An 11,735-nucleotide genomic window follows, 5' to 3' on the forward strand; every position below is an offset into this window, starting at 1 on the left:
CGCTCACCAGCACACGGGCCTAATACTGATGGTGCCTGCGGGGGGCGCGGAAGGAAGGGTCTCCCGGCCCCGCGGCCTCCTGTCAGGGTCCCAGGAAGCTTTGCCGAGTGGTCGGGGCCCACGCACGGGGAAGGAGGGGACGGCCGCGAGCCTGTCTCTCATGCACCCACCCCACAGGTCGCAACGACGACGACAGTGACGACAACAACAGAAAATGGAGGTGCAGACGGGACGCAGCGCCAGGTGGCTGCCGCAAGCTGGGAGATGTGTGCTGGGTGGGGACAGCTAGTCTTTCTTCAAGTCCCTGGATTCAAAGAGCTTTAGCCGCTCCTGCACGGTCAGGCCTTCCTTCAGACCCTGGGAGCGAGAAGGGAAGCGGACAGAGGTTAGCCAGGGCAGGGCACAGGCGCTGAGGTAGGGCTCCCAGAGGGAGTTAGTGGGCATGCTGAGAGCCATGCCTGCAAGGTGAGCTTAGTGAAGGAAGGTGCCCGGAAGCTATGGTTCCCCTTCAGAAAATTATTTGAAGGAAAAGGAAAATCAGAAAATCAAGAACACGTGTTTCAGAAGCTCAATTCTGAGCTTAGGGCTCTCTAGAAATGCAGTGATTGTGGAGCCAGCTAGAGAAAAAAGTGGTGCCAGGAGCTAAAGACGTGCAGCCCTCCTCCCTCCAGCCCAGGCCCCCGTGCTGCCCTCCCCCATTGAGACGGACCTGGCCGGCCAGGCAAGCCCAGCTTCGGCAGGACCTGCCCCAGGAGAGACGCTGCACGGGCTGCCGCCAGCCGGTCCAGCCCCAGTGGCTCTGCCTGTTTCTCTCCTGTGCCCTGGCTTCGAGGGGGTAAATCCGGATGTGCAGAAACAGGTATGTAACTATTCTTTTAAAAAGGACTCTGCCACTGAGGCTGCCCAGGGCTCCATGGTGCGAGTGTCGCGCTGGCCCATGGCCTGCTCTACTGGACAGCTGCCATCGGGCAGCAGGGGGCTGGCTGCTGGCCCCCAGGTTTGCCCCTCCCATCCACTCACAGAAGCTGCTGTGGGACAGGCCATGCCATGTTGAGGGATGGTCATGGCAGGGCCCCATGCGAGGGGGTCCCAGACAGTGCTGCGGCCCCTGCCTTCACCCCAGGGACTTGACAGAGCTGCTGTGGGCTGCTGGCCCAGGTCTGAGGGTGGAGGGCAGCTGGCCCGGTGGGCTGCAGTCTGTGGCACCCCAGGGCTGCTTCTCCCTGGGCCCTGAGCACCACAGGCCAAGGACGGGGCACTGCAAATACCTCACTCTCTGAGAACCCCATGGGGACATTCCTGTCTGGGCTCAATCCCAGAAAAAGCTGAGTTGCTGTGAAGTAACTAGCCTGCCTTTATGTGGTCGCCTATGGAACGGCCCTGGAGTGCTGCAGGAGAAAAATACGTGAGTTTCCCTGGGCTGGCCCCTCATCTTCCTCCCATGTGGGAGCCAGACGGCTCACAGGCGGACACCCCTCCCGGGCCTGCTGTGGCCTCTCTGTGAAGCTGAATCCACCCTCGGTGGACAGTCTTTCCACACACAGCCTCGACCTTTGCTATTTCTCCGCCAGCACAGGTTTCCAGGGCACACACGAGGCAGCGGCCAGAGCTGGCATTTCCCTGCCCCTGCTGCCTCTCCTGTAGGCTCACTGTGTGTGAGGGCCCAGCCCGAGGGAGGCCCCGGGGGCCCCCGCCAAGCCGCCCGCAGGCGTGGTCAGCAGGCCACACCACTACTAAACACACAGCACGTGCAGGCCCCTCAGGAGACTCTGCTCAAGGCCAACAGCTCAGATTCAGAAAGGCAGTGGAGTCTTAAATAAGAAAACTGTAAGACAAAGACCCGCCCCCCACACACACACAACTAAGTCTTTGGTCAAAGCAAACCGCACTGACTGGGTTTTAAAATACGTGGATTTTCTGGACACTTTTCCTGAGATAACTGCACGTCCTCCCAGTATTAGCCAGCAGGGCACCGTGGGCAGACCCAAGGGTGCTGGGGGCCCTGGAGCTGCACTCAGAACTCTCGGCCCAGGGGAGCTGCTGAAAACACCGGTGCATGCTGGGTCCTTTCTAGCCAGTACTTCTCTCTCACACACACTTTCTTTATAACAAAGGCTTCGGTGGCACCCAGTGAGATGCTTTCACTTTGTTTTAGAAAAGAAGTGCTGCAAAAATATCCAGTTCCAATAGCTGTAGCTATTTTTACTTCACTTAAGCTGGTTTTGCAGCTCACAAAGTAGCTCCCGTTTTCTAAATCGGCCCCTCTGAGCTTCCCCAGCTGCAGGCCATGCTTGGCTGAGTCCTCACGATTATCTGCAAGTCCCAAAGACACACAGGTGGCAGAACACGATGAGCAGGCACTGGGCTGAGGCTGCTGCTGGGGGTGGGAGGGGCCAGCTCAACGGCCGAGCTCTGTGACGAGGGCAGGATGGGCTGGTCAGTGGCACCTCCTGACCCGGGACATAGGGGCCCTCTCTCGAACATGAGTGTGCACTCCTGGGTGCCACGAGCTGCCCCCCCCACCCCAGCTAGGTCACATCTGCTGCAGAGTTCCACCCATTAAGATATCCTAGTGCCCGTCAGCACCAGAGGAGGTTAGAAGAAACACCGCTTGGATGTTCTATGTGTGGGTTGGAGCAGAATGGATGAAAATAAAGTGGTGGTGAAACAAGGCGTGTGTGTGTGTGTGTGTGTGTGTGTGTGTGAGCAGTGCATGCAAGGGGGGCCACCCTGGGGGCAGCAAGCAGTGGGTGGTGAGAGGCGGTACCTACATGACAGGGGACCTGGAATCAGGCTCGTTTCAGTTATCCCATGAAACCTGTTCAATTACGGACTGTCAGAGGAAAGAGCACAGATAAAAATAACACACACAGTAAATGCTAAGAGCAACACGGCACTTGTCTGCCCCTCCCCCCCTCGCTCCCTGGGTGCAGGCCCAGCCCATGGAAGCACACACGGGACCAGCCTTGGCACTGCCCAGGGGGGCACAGGCTGCCTCCCTGCGCAAAGGCAGGTGGTGGCAGTGCTGGGTGGGGACGCGGGGGAGTGAGGCAGGTAAGTGCGGTGACCAGGAGAACCGTCCGCAGGACGCAGGTGGAGCAGGTGAAATGCTGCAGGCGCTGCACACCACCACTGTCAGAGTGTAGCCGCGCGGTCTGATGAACAGGGGCTGAGTGCGCAGCAGGGACTGGGTCTGTCTTTGGGTGACAAAAACCTTCCCAAGTGTGGTGTGACAGCTGTGTAGCTCGGTGTACCCATCACACCAGCTGTGCTTCTTGGATAGGCAGACTGCAGCATGTGGGCTCTGCCCCACCGCCGCTGTCACAGGCCTGACTGCTGCCTCCCTTCACCCCTTTCAGTGCCCTGGGCTGCTTGGCTTTCCAGGTATTGGGCTGTGCCCCAGTCTGTAAGAACTCCAGCAGCCGTGCCCGGGAGGAAGTCTGAACCAGCCTCCTCCTGAGCGCGGCCCACCTCCGGGGCTCATGGAGCCACTCCCCACGTGGGGGTCCCAGGTGACTCCGTCTCAGTGAAGCAGAGTGCGCTTCTCATCAACAGCACGGTGGCCAGCACAGGGCGAGGGACTAAGAATTGTTGCTCCCCTGCACACGCAAACACATGCACTCACAGCCACCCCTGCGATCCCCGAATGTCCGTGGACAGGTGGGCAGGGCAGGGGTAGAGTAACTTGCCAGAAACCTACAGTTTCCAGATGGGTCCCCGGTCCAGGCAAGTCCTGAAACCTAGGCCAGCCTCTCCATGACATCAGATAATTCTATCTCCCTACCCCTTATTAGGGACAGATCCTTCCAATATCAAAAATTTTGAACTGCCATAGCCCAAACAACCCCAAAAAGAGATATGGAAAGATCAAAGGTGATGGTAGAGTTATACATAGAAGATAGGACTTAACAAATGAATATGAATGCTGAGTCATTAAATTGATACCTCATTTATTCTCCAGTATTTTAGAACAGCTAGAAGTAAAAACCTAAAATTGTGAAACTGTAACCCATGTCAAAGTTTGAAATTTGTTCTACAACTAATTGTGGTCCTGTGCTTTGAAACTTACAACTTTTTTGTATATATGTTATTGTTCACAAAAAAGAAGGAAAAAAAGTTCATTGTGATAATAAAAAAGTATTTAAGCCCTCTATCCTCCTATATTCTGGAGCAGCTAGAAGGAAAAATATGAGAGGATCATATGTATGGTAGCCCATGACAAACTCTGGGATCTATCTTGTAACCACTTTTTGAAGAGTGCTTTGAAAACTATTGCTTTTTTATTTCTTTACTTTGTATATATGTTATACTGTACAATAAAAAGTTTTTTTAAAAAAATAATAGATGCTACTTAAATAAAGATTTTTTCATCTGCTACCAAAACTGGAAATAAATATCCAAAGGAGATATTTATCAAAATTTGCTTTTCCACAAATTTCTTCCTGAAGTAGTTGTTTTCTGAGCACATGGGGGATGCTGACAGCAATGAGACGGTGCCAGGAGGGGCTGCCTGAAGGAAGTGGGGGGCGGTGGCACAACCTACTGGGAGGCTGTCGGGCTGTGAGGTGAAGATCCCAACACCATCCCCGAGGGGCCAGGAGGGTTGTCTGGGTTTGCTGGGGCGTCTCCGCTGGTCCCAGCCTGCTCATGAGAGGTGCCAAGTGAAAGGCGTTCAAATGGAGAATGGAAAATGGGCTTCTTCCATTTCAGGGGTGCATGCTGACAGGTGGCTGAGATGGATCTTCGGGGCCACTGGGAACTGCAGTTGCTCCCAATGTGTCTGCTGAGCGGACTCCGCTGGGGTCCCTGTCAGCGATGCGTGCGGGGGGGGGGGCTGCTGGTCAGTGCTTGGAGGCCCAGCCCCCCTTCCCGGGGCCGCCGTGCCAGCTGCAGCTGCTGTGGGAGGTAGGGGGATGCCGGTGAGGGCGCGGAGGCTGTAGGGGTCCATGGGAGGGACAGGGGTCAGCGACTCCACGCTCAGCAGGGCGGTAGTGTTCTTGTAGAGCAGGGAGATGGTGGGCTGCTGGGGGGATGAGGCTGGGAGACAGGTTGTCTGTGTTCACATTGGTGCTCCTTCCCAGGGTCTTGCTGGCCTGGGCACCGGCTTCCGTCTCATGGATGATCACCGACTTGTTGGGAAGGTCAGGCTGAGACTGGTCTGGCGCTGTGGGGTCATCTGGCAGGCTCTGGGCTGTGGAAGGGCTGGAAGCTGAGCTGGAGCATCCTGAGTCACAGTAGTCGGCGCTCCCGCTGGCAGATGTCTGTGAAGGAGAGGACAGGGGCAGTGAGCTGTGCTGGTTCAGACACGGGGCAAGGGCAAAACCTGGCACCTTGCCCACGGATGTGAAGACGGCGCGCTGCACCATGGGGTCACTGCTGCCCTGGCAGCACTGATCATAGAAGCGGAAGGGCATGTGCTGGGTGGAGGCAGAGGAGCCGGCTGTCAGCCTCTACACCCGTCACCTGCACGTCCTGTAGGACTTCAGGTGTTGGCTGGACGGGGAGGTCCAGGAAGGCAGCTATTCTCTGCATCTTCATTCGCCTGGCCTGGATGCGGCCCATAGCCAGGCGCAGCTTGGCAGTGATGCAGCGGATGTGGTTTGAGAAGACAAAGGCGGCCTGGAGGATGGGGAAGGGCTTGGCGTGGGGACTGGATGCGGGTGTGTGGATGGTGACATGGCTGTCATCGTCTACACCCGTCACCTGCACGTCCTGTAGGAGGCCTGCAAACCTGACCACGCCCCAACCAAGCCTGGACACATCGGGCTCCACCAAACTCATCTGGTAAATGTCCACGGCTAGGAGCCGCTGGACCATGCTGCCATCCTTGGTGACCACTGCGCAGGCGATCCACTCGCTGCTGTTCAGATCCAGGACGTCGTCAGCTTTGATGAGGTCCTCCTCCTGTGTCAGCAACTGAGTCTCGGGCTCGCCTCGCAGCTGCAGCGACAGGGACCTGAGCATGAAGTACAGCCGGATGGCCCGTCGGGTCTTCTCCATGTCACCGCAGGGCAAGCGCTTCACAAAGTCGATGCCTGTCGGCGGCGTGCCCGCTGGAGGCAGCAGGATGGAGGCATCCGTCATGAGGTGCTCCACGCTCATGGGCTGCACAGTCATGCTCCTGTACTCATCTTCCAGCATGTCTAAAGAAATTTCTCCTCCCTCATAAAAATGCCTCACAAGGTGAACACTTTCTTCTCTCACGCTCTCCAAGCAGGCCAGGTGTACGTCCTTGATGATGCAGCCGGTGCTGGTCAGGACTTGCTGCTTTAGGAGCAGGCAGCTCAGCTCCAGCATTGCCAGCGGATCTTCCCGTCTGGCTGAGCAGCGCTGTCCATTATCCTGATGAGTCTCTCGGCCAGTAGGTGGTTGTAGGGGATCTTCTGAGCTGCGTTTGGTACTGGGAGCTGGATTCGCTCTAGTTTTTCAGGATCCGTGCCTTTATTCTGAGAAATGGTGTAGAGGTGGCAAAGCACAAAGAGGGCATGGTAATCATCATCTGGGCTGTCCAGGGCCTGGCACACCATATCCAGGAAGGGTCTGCTCCACTGCACACTCCCGCAGCCCGAGGCGGCAGCACTCTCCTCATCCGCAGTGCTCTGCTCCTGCGCGGAGGTGCTGGCGGCCAACTCTGACAGCCTGCGCTCCATGATCACCGCCTCTCTCTCTTCAGCCTTCTTGGCATTGTCTTGGGCACCCTCGGTGGGCCCTTTCTCCTCATCTTCTTCCTCCCCAACGTTTTGTCGTTGGGTCTCTTTTGCACCTGCCTCTTGCCCTTGTGCTTGTTTGTCTCAAGGGACCATTCTAGTGACTCAGTTGGTTTAACGAAGCACCGACTGCTGGGTTTGGCAGAAGTTCTCTGGACATCTTGCTCAGGCTTGGCAGACATCTCAGGCAGATCGCCATTCAAAATTGCCTCGGCTAGCGAGCACACCAGTGGTGCCTGATGTATGGTGAGGAAGACCTGCGACAGAAGATAGAGGGAAACCGGCAGGCTAATTTTCGGTCGCTCTCCTCCCTTGTCCTGATTCTGCAGTGAGTACACGTAGAGGGGGAGGAACAGCCTGGTAAGCAGGTGGTCGGTGAGCACATCACTGAGGAACTCACAGTTGATGAGGATGTCGTTGAGATAGTGCAGGTGGTCCAAGTGCTCAGCCACCAGGCTGCTCCGTCTCCCCAGTTTCCCGTGCTCCTCACCCGTCTGCACACAGCTATGAAGTTTGATCACACGTCTCCCAAGGAACCAGAGCAAACTGGAGAAGTAAGGAGCAGCGGTTTCATCTCTGATATAGCGCAGCATGGCCTGGTTATCCACTTTGTAGACGTTCAAAGTTATGGCTCTTACAGCAATTCTAACCATGCTTTCAGGGTGACTAAAAAATTTGATGGCTTCTGTATACAGGGCAAAGTCATTCGTGTGCTCATTGTAAAAGAAATGAGCAGTGTGGTTGTTTAGCTTTAGAGACAGTGTTTTCAGGAATGAGATATAATATGCCATAATATCCTCGTCGGAAAAGTCAAACTTATGCACAATGATGGAATTGACACGGTTATTGGAGAGCAGGTAGTAGAGTGAGGTCTCACGACTGATGTTCTCAAACAGGAGGTTTAGGGTCTGCAGCAGCTGAGCGCACACACGGCGGCCCGATCTCTGCCACAGGAGGCGCAGGAAGAAAACAAACATGTTCTCCTGGAGGAAGAAGTCGAATACAGAGCTGTCATTCTGGTCTCCCCAGATCAGGATCTCGGTGATGGAGCGGATGGTCTCCACTAGTTGGTTGCGCTTCTGTTCTGTGACCGCGCTGTTTTCGGTCAAGACACGGAACCGATCACGGCAGGCATGTTAAAAACATCATTCTAAGAGTTTCTCACGACAAGACTGTTCACAAATCCAAAATTATGCATGTCACAATTACGCATGTGACTATGATACCACTATATTCTGATAAAAATCATAATGCATATTTTCTCACCAAGTACAAATTTAGCATGTATGTTATAAACATTAAAATATCTGCTTCATTTTCAAAGTGCTAAAATGTGCATTTGATAAAATTTTCCCATAAGTAATTACTGAAGCAACATAAAACAGCATTGGTTTACCAGGGCAATCCAAGTTTTCACCGCTTCCTTTTCTCTCCCTGTTCCATGTTTCCACCCCTTGAAAAAAATGTTCATATCTTTTATTGTAAGTTAGTTAAAAGACTGCTTCTTAAGCAGACCAGTAAGGGAAGCAATAAAAGAAACATGTCTATGGACAATATTACTTCAACTAGATTTTCTACCAAGCAAAATCCTGACTACTTCAAAATATTGGATATGAAATTTTATTCTACTCAATTAAAAGTGACAAATTCCTTTCACATGGTGCATGCATTTGAGTAGCAGATATTGTTCAAACAACTGCTTGATAAAATTATGTATCATATGTATTTTCTTTATATAATTGGTGAAATGTAGTACTGTACCTAATAGGAAAATTAGGATAGCTGAGTTTATAGAATATCATATATTAATAATAAACTCATATTCTAACTATTTATTATTAAAACAGTTAAATACCTGTTGTAGACTTGTTGGAATGAGCTTAGCTTTGTCTGTTATTTTGACAGCAACCTAAAAAAGAGAATCAAAGCATATTTAAGAATATATATTTTGGTGAATTAACACATATGAAGAAAATACTTGTTTCATTCCTAACTAGATATAATTTAGACATATTTGGTATTCAAACAATTGGGTGGTAAATTTGCTAATCTGGCAGACTTGAAATGTACTCTATTGACCAAAATATTTAACATATTTGATCCTAAATCAATAATACTAAGCCTTTGTAATTTCTTCCAAATTTCTCATTTTAAAGCAAAAATCACCTTGAATCTCAATATTTTAGTTATATCTGACAAGCAACAATTAACTGGGGGGGTGGCTTATAAACTTTATAAACTTGCAGTAAGGTAATCATTATATGAATAAAATGGTTCCACGAGTAGAGAGATTAGACACCCAAGCTCACTTACAGCAGACCAACAAAACAGATTTCAATGTCCTCTTCAGTTTCTGCCTAGTGTAGCCAGTATCTGAACACTCCAGGGTCAGAATGAACAGGGAGGGATATGGCAATATTTGGTATACAGTAAAGAGAAAACTTATTTTAAAAACATTTTATTATTGAGGTTTTAAAAAATAACATCTTAGATCCAGTACACATTATGTAATTTAGAATGTTAGATGTTTATTTAAATAAAACCTTTGACCCAACACAAAAATAGATACGTAATACACATATATGCAAATAAAAAATTTTACTATATAAAAGCACATAATTTAAAACATGGGATTTTAGAAGTCAAATTCTCTTATTAGCTAAGAAAAACACTTCTATAACATTTGTTCAGCATGGTCTCTAAATGAATATAAACTAGTAGATGACTCTGCATATTTACACCCAATTTATCTCGAGCAAAAATTATTAAGAACTTCTCCTAGCCCTGTTCCTAGGGTTCATTAGCAATAGTAATCAGAAATGTTCTTCAGAAATCACATGAAAGTTAGAAGCCTAAGGATGGCTCTTGTGCAGCACAACTAATTTCTAAGAGATCCTAATATACAAGGATGACTCTTTCCTAGATGTTGAGGTAGCTTTTATGCCATCAGATATGCACCACTTACACATATGCCAGTGTTTAACATCCTGCAACTGTCACTGATTCTCCAACACATAAGAAAGCTTTTTAACAAGGCTCTGGAGAGATCTAAGGAAATATTAAAAAGCATCATGAAAACTTTCCTCTCTACCAGCTAGAGCATGTCTTGCCAATTTCACCTTGGCAAAATTTCCCTTCCCTGTTGTTTTCTCTGAGTGATAATTTCCAATGTGAGGCTGTTCATCTGTGGCTGATGAGTTTCTACACTGAGGGATGTCTTGTCTGCTACTTGACTTAGTAGGTTGGATGTTTGGTTCAGTGTATCCATCCACAGATGGATGCTAAGAATAAGACTGTTGCTTCCTATGGAATGGAGCTTGAAGGATATTAAGGAATGACGAGAAAAATATGGGATCAGGGGGTCTGAAGATCAGTGATAATAGACAACAGACAACTTTATTCTTAACCAGATCCAGCCTATATACTGCAGGGTGACAAAAGGCATGCATGCATTTCCACAGGAAACAGAGTGCTTATTTTTCAGTGCTCTCTTTCTTCGTACTTAACATAACCATTTGGGGTGAACATTCTCTTCCTCCCAGACTGTTCTACATAACAATCTCCATAGTTTAAGGCCTCCACCACCCTGATGCCAGCTGCCTCCCACAAATTCTGTGGGTCTTGTTTTAACCCTTGCTCCTACATTTTCCCCTTTTTATTTTATTAGCTGAGATGACTGTGCCTGTCTTAGGTTGCCCTCAAGCTCTGAAGGAAGGGTCTTACCTGTCATTGGCTACCAGTCAAGCTCTCTGACTTTGATTTGGGAAGGAGCCAAGGGCTTTTGGCAGACTCACACTGTTAGCGCGGCTTTGCTGAGGTGACTGTGCCTGTCTTAGGTTGCCCTTAAGCTCTGAAGGAAGGGTCTTACCTGTCATTGGCTACCAGTGAAGCTCTCTGACTTTGAACATTTGTTGTTTAACACAGCTGAGGAGGAAGAGAAAGAATATTAACAGCACCAAATCTAAGCCTATAGTGGTCAAAAAATGATGTGATTTCCACCAGTAAATAGGATTAAGGTTATTATTATCTTTTAGCTTTTGGGTGATTGTATAACATCATCTCTGTAGGCTATATGTGAATTTTTCTAATACCCTTTTTTTGTAATTCTAAGATATCAAGAATTAAACTATCCAAATGCCCCAAAAGATGCCTCTTTACCTTTTCCCATTCTATTTCAGATTGATTATTATCTTAAAGGGGTAATACAAAAATTGCTCTCATTCCAGTCACATTTTAAACTTCCTACAAAATTTAAATTATACACTTGATCTCCAATATGAACCAGTGCTGTCTCTATATCATTTAGTTTATCATTAATTTGCTCATCAGCATGAGATAGACCATGCCACAGTTCACTGGCATTTTTATGCCATTCTCTATCATAATGCTTTGTCTGTATAATTTGATACAATGCAGTTCCAGCAACTGCAGCCACAGTGATAATTCCAATGATTCCAATGACAGCTGCAATAATGAGTCCAATTAGTCTCTTAGTCCTTTTTGGATATTCTTTTGCCAAATGGATTAGGATTTGTGTTTCTTTCTGGAGAGGATTGCAAAGATATTGACATCTGCACCAGCAGTCACATACCTCTTCTTCTTGCTGCTACAATCATCTGATTTTCCTGCAACATAAATGCTTGGAGACAAGTGAATAGAGAACAATTCTCAAAATTAAAATTTGATTTCTTATATGCATATGACCTTTAACAAGCACATATGGATCTCTAGTACATATTTGCATATAGTGTTTATGGCTGCTATTTAAAGAGAAGTTATGGTTACTAGAATTCACTATAAAAATTGTTCCCAGGGAGGGCCACGGTGGTTCAGCAGGCAAGAATGCTTGCCTGCCATGCCAGAGGACCCAGGTTCGATTCCTGGTGCCTGCCCATGTAAAAAAAAAATTGGTCCCAGTCCTAGGAAAATTTTCTATAAATTTCTCTGACCAATGTTATATTTATCATCCCATGGATTTGGCACAAATCGTCCTCTATGTATTAAACTCTGATTTAGCTTGCCTGTTCA

General features: G+C 49.0%; 1 pseudogene; it reads right to left on the bottom strand.

The window, feature by feature from the left end:
- Positions 1-2,509: 2,509 nt before the first annotated feature.
- On the bottom strand, positions 2,510-7,843 carry LOC143672725 (protein CLEC16A pseudogene; annotated as a pseudogene).
- Between the last annotated feature and the right edge of the window lie 3,892 nt (positions 7,844-11,735).

The sequence above is a fragment of the Tamandua tetradactyla genome (assembly GCF_023851605.1).
Source record: "Tamandua tetradactyla isolate mTamTet1 chromosome 4 unlocalized genomic scaffold, mTamTet1.pri SUPER_4_unloc_2, whole genome shotgun sequence".
NCBI lineage: Eukaryota > Metazoa > Chordata > Mammalia > Pilosa > Myrmecophagidae > Tamandua > Tamandua tetradactyla.